This window comes from Odocoileus virginianus, chromosome 28 (genome assembly GCF_023699985.2).
Source record: "Odocoileus virginianus isolate 20LAN1187 ecotype Illinois chromosome 28, Ovbor_1.2, whole genome shotgun sequence".
NCBI lineage: Eukaryota > Metazoa > Chordata > Mammalia > Artiodactyla > Cervidae > Odocoileus > Odocoileus virginianus.
The window spans coordinates 24,335,204-24,340,602 of NC_069701.1; the positions used below are offsets into that span (position 1 = coordinate 24,335,204).

The window sequence follows — 5,399 nt, forward strand, 5'->3', positions numbered from 1 at the left end:
TTCCCTGGTGGCTGAGTGGTAAAGCATCCACCTGTCAATGTAGGAGATGTGGGGTTCGATCCTTGGGTCAGGGATCCCTTACGGGAGATATGGCAACCCACGCCAGTATTCTTGCCTGGGAAATCCCGTGGACAGAGGAGCCTGGTGGGCTACAGTCCTTGAGATCTCAAAGAGTCAGACAGGACTTAGTGACTAGACAATAATAACAATGTATATTCTTGCTATGAGCATGTAATTTGCTAAAGTTACTGTATGATTTAGGTTTTGTAACATGTTGAGTATCATCTGAGGGAGGGTCATGATCACTTGGGTGTGTATTAGAGAACATCCTTGTGTCCATTAGATGGAAAGCTGGAATTTAAGTAAGAAGGTCCCAGAGTGGACTTTAGAGTTAAAATAAAGTGGTCATTTTTATTAATAATTTGAGGAAGATTCAATGCCAGCAAGAGAACAAAGAACTCGTGGGTGGTAGGAAATAGAGGCTGACCGCCAAGGGTCCCTGGGAGGAAGAAGCCAAGCCCTGGGCCTTAAAGTGGTTCAGGGCTGCTTCATATGTAGAAACTTCTGGTCTGAAGTTACATTCTTTGCATTTTTCTTAGTTAAGTAACCCATTTTCTTACATCTAGAGCAGGGTGGACCTCTTTCCCAGAAGGAAAAACTAAGACGTCTCAGAGAGCCCTTGAGGAAACTCAAGGGATCACCAAGTACCTCGGCAGCTGTTACAGAGGTATTTTCCAATAACAGCTCTTCCTGCTTCAATTCCCAAGTCATTTAAGTAGAGAAACAGCCCTTTGTCCTGGTTCTGAGTGGAAAAATGTCGAGTATAGGCCAGGCTCCAAGTGCAGGGTTAATTCTCATTGATTGGGCAAGGTCTGCCACCTGGTGGGAAGAAATAAAATGTCACCTGCTTTTCTCATCTAATTTCTTGCTATACTGATTTTTTTTTTTAAATCATATATGTTTAAAATCATATACAATGCTGAAGCTGAAACTCCAATACTTTGGCCACTTCATGCAAAGAGCTGACTCACTGGAAAAGACCCTGATGCTGGGAGGGATTGGGGGAAAGAAGGAGAAGGGGACAACAGAGGATGAGATGGCTGGATGGCATCACCGACTTGATGGGCGTGAGTTTGAGTAAACTCCGGGAGTTGGTGATGGACAGAGAGGCCTGGCGTGCTGTGATTCATGGGGTCGCAAAGAGTCGGACACGACTGAGCGACTGAACTGAACTGAACTGAACAATCATATATTTTACAAGGGCTTCCCTTGTAGCTCAGCTGATGATGAATCCGCCTGCAATGCAGACCTGAGTTGGGAAGATCTCCTGAAGAAGGGAAAGGCTACCCACTCCAGTATTCTAGCCTGGAGAATTCTGTGGACTGTTTAGTCCACGGGGTCTCAAAGAGTCAGACATGACTGAGGTGACTTAACACATATTTTTACAGAACCCATCCTCAGCCTCTAACTTGGGCTTGCTTGCTTAGCCATCAGCCAAATTCTCCTAACTTCATAATGATGCTGACATATTGAGGAGAATTTTTCAGCAAATATCTGGATCTTAAATCACTTTCAGAGTATTTTAGAACAGCTGGGAGAAGAAGCAAAGGAAAGAAGGAGGGGACTGGTAGGTGTTAGGATTCTCCTAAAGAAGAAAGCATTCATTCATGCATACACCATCATCCATGGAGTTGAGCACCACTGAGCACCAAAAACCATGCTCATCAAAATAAAATGCCTTTCCACGGAAAGAAAAACATGCAAATCAGTTTGCAAACAAAAATGTGTAAGATCACATCCCTGCACCTTTAGTGCCAAAGAGATGAATAGATGACCAAGTTAGGTTGGGAAAATAAATTAGGTAATTTTGGTTTTCACTGGAGGGTGCAGAGTTGTTTGAGTCCATTAGGGGGAGTGCTAAATCTCCAGACAAAACACACATGCCCTAGGCTAATTCTGGAATATGCCCAGGATTGCTTGAGTATTTCAGTCTATCTGTCCCTCACAGAAAGTAAAGATACCCCAGGACTCTGGGGACCTTGAACTTTCAATAATATCCTCCAGCCGTATCACTTCTTTCCTCTTTCACCAGCCCATACTTTTCCTTCCACCCAGGCCAGTGCTCTCAGATTGCAGCCCCAGGCATCCCCACCGCCCTCACCTGGAAAATTTGTAGAAATGCAAATTCCCAGGTCCCAGGACTTCCCAGACTAAATACATCAGAATCTCTGGCAAATTTAAAAAAAAAAAAACTATTTTTATTATTTTCAGCTGCTCTGTATCATTGCTCTCTGGGGGCTTTCTCTGGTTGTGGCAAGCCGGGACTACTGTCTAGATGCGGTGCACAGGCTGCTTCTTGAAGTGGCTTCTCTTGCTGCTGAGCACGTATTCTAAGGCACACAGGCTCAGTAGGTGCAGCTCTGGGGCTCTAGGGCAGGGGCTCAGTAGTTGAGGCTCATGGGCTTAGTTGCTCTGAGGCATGTGGGATCTTTCCAGACCATAGAAATCAAACCTATGTCCCCTGCATTGACCAGCAGACTCACAACCACTGGACCACCAGGGAAGTCCCTCTGGGAGTGTTTTGTTTTTTTTTTTCCTGGGAGTGTTTTTAACAAGCTCTCCAGGTGATTTTTTTTTTCCATTTATTTTTATTAGTTGGAGGCTAATTACTTTACTCCAAGTGATTTTGATGCATGCCAAAGTTTGAGAGCCATGAGTCTACAAACCAAGTGGGTATGGACCAGGGAGACTGGTGGGGTGGAAGAGAAGAAGTGATGGTTTCTGCAAGAGGAGAGGAAGCAGAGAACATCTGTAAAGGGAGATGACACTACACCACAGTGCCTTTTGCCAGCTCCGCTTGGCACCATTGTTGTAAGACTAACCCCCGAATTTACCCTAGGTCAGATTGGTGACTATACCACAATCTTTAGACATGGGCTGAGCCCTCAAATCATGCTACTCCAGAACAGTAGCTGCACAGTGTTCAGGACTGATAAGATAAGCAAGGGCTGGGCCAACTGACACTGTTTCAACTCTCTCCACTTCCGTCTGGATCCATGACAGGCGCACCTCATCTCCTGGGCAGTGTGGTTTACTGGCAGGTCCCCATCAGCACCCCCTCTCACCTCCCCCACGTGGGGCTGGGATACCTGGATTGAAAACGAACTCCATTAAACCCCAGGCAGCATCAGCACCTTGCTCCCTCCTCTGTTGCATGGGGAGAATACTACAGTGGGTCCTCTGGATCGGCTGGTTCTGCAGTTGCAGAGTCCATCAGTCCTGGATTGAAAATATGCAGAAAAAAAAATTTCTAAAAACCAAACCTTGGATTTGCTGTAGGAAAGCAACTATATACTTACATAGCGTTTACACTGTAGTAGGGGTTGTTGTGGGCTTCCCAAGTGGTACTAGTGGTAAAGAACCCGTCTGCCAGTGCAGGAGACATAAGAGATGTAGGTTGGATCCCTGGGTCAGGAAGATCCCCTGGAGGAGGGCATGGCAACCCACTCCAGTATTCTTGCCTGAAGAATCCTCATGGACAGAGGAGCCTGGGGGGGCAGGGTTGGCTACAGTCCATAGCATCTCAAAGAGTCGGACACGACTGAAGTGACTTAGCATGCGTGCATACAGGAGTTGTTGTATTAGTTGTAGTCTAGAGACGATTTAAAGTATATAAGAGGATGTGCATAGGCGATATGCAAATACTAGGACATTTTATATAAGGGACTTGAGTGTCAGATTTTTTATATGGAGGTACTGGAGCCAAGCCCCAGAGGACATCCAGGGAGGACTGTACTTACCAAAGGGAAATGCTATTTAAACGTACACAACGAATCACCTAAAGTCCCTAGAGCAGGACAGGCATTGTTGCTCAGTCTTGTCTGACTCTTCTGTGACCCCATGGGCTGAAGCCTGCCAGGCCCCTTTCCATGGGATTTCCAGAGAAAGAATGCTGGAGTCCGTTGCCATTTCCTTCCCCAGGGGATCTTCCCCACTCAGGGATGAAATCCACATCTCCTGACAATGCCAGAGGATTCTTACCACTGAGCACCTGGGAAGCGCTCGGGGCAGGCATTATTCCTTAGCATTTTTCTGAGCTTGGTTCCTACTCTCCTGGCATCCCGGCTGCCTGTGCCTCTCTCCCTTGGGTTTTTTAGTACAAAGTGAAAGTCGCTCAGTTGTGTCCAACTCTTTGCAACCCCATGGCCAGGCCAGGATACTGGAGTGGCTCCCTTCTCCAGGCGATCCTCCCAACGCAGGGGTGGAACCCAGGTTGCCCGCATTGCAGGCGGATTCTTTACCAGCTGAGCCACCAGGGAAGCCAAAACGGGCCTTCAAATGGTGTGGAATGAACAGGCGAAGCATGCCCTGCTGTCTGCCGTATTTTTCTCTAGCTGCTGCCAAAACGTGCCAGGCCAGAGCCAGACTTCGTCAATCTCTTAAGCAGAAATCACTCTTTTAAAGGGGAAAGCAATGGTGATTCAGGCACCTCCCTGGTTTCCATTTCTCCTCCCCACACGTGGGCACAAAGAGCGGAAGAGGGGTGACACTGACGGGGGCGGGGGTGGGTAGTGAGGGGGAGAAGGCCTCCATACGTCCAAACTCCCGGGTCACCTCGTCCGCAGTCTAACTCAGCAGCAGACGACAAGATGGGACCTGGGAGGTGAACAGCAGTACCGCCCCCCCCCCCCCCCCCGCCACCTCCCCGGGCTGGGGGCCTGTCAGGTCGCATCTGTTCCAAATTTATAGCCCCTCCTCGGGCCGCCGCCGGCCTCTCCACGGCCTCTTTACCAAGTGCAGCCCCAGCTGAGGCCCCTCCCGCGGGGAGGGAGAGGACACACCCCCGGCGGCCCCGGGCTGGGGGCGGGGAGCAGGTGTGAAGCGGGGGTCGCAGCCGCGCGCGGTCACCCTCCATCGCACGCGGAGACCCGGCTTCACCCCCATATTGTACACAATGGGGCGGGGGCCAGGCCGAGGGCTGCTCATTACCCCGATCGGCCGGGGAGCGGGTGTGGAAAGAGGGGGGGTCGGGGGAGGGCCGGCCGCCAGAGCCCCGGGCCGGAGCGCGCGAGGGTGGAGGGACGAGGCCTGCGTGGTGGACGCCCGTCCAGTTACAGCCGATCTCCGACCCCAGCCAAACCCCCGACGTTTGAGCCAATCTGGGCCCCCAGGGCCTGGCGGGAGGAGGAGCCAGGGAACCACAAGAGGCCCTCCGGGGCTGGGCAGAGACGGGCGCACCCGTGTAGCGCGCGCCCAGCGGGCTCGCAGATTGCCCATTGTCCGCGTCGGCTCCGCGCCCCCTGCGCTCTACCGTAGTAACAGGCCTGTCTCTGCCGGGCTCGTGCGTTCGAAATGAGCAGCTAGGGCCGTGGGGAGCGCCCGGGGAAGGGTCTTTCAAG

General features: G+C 50.8%; 1 long non-coding RNA gene across 1 annotated transcript; it reads right to left on the minus strand.

Moving 5' to 3' along the window:
• Positions 1 to 296: 296 nt before the first annotated feature.
• LOC110138152 (uncharacterized) lies at positions 297 to 4,584 on the minus strand. The gene is made up of 3 exons (XR_002314137.2): positions 4,302 to 4,584; positions 3,150 to 3,279; positions 297 to 879 (listed from the first exon to the last, which is right to left on the minus strand). It is a non-coding gene; the product is annotated as an uncharacterized lncRNA (long non-coding RNA).
• Positions 4,585 to 5,399: the final 815 nt, after the last annotated feature.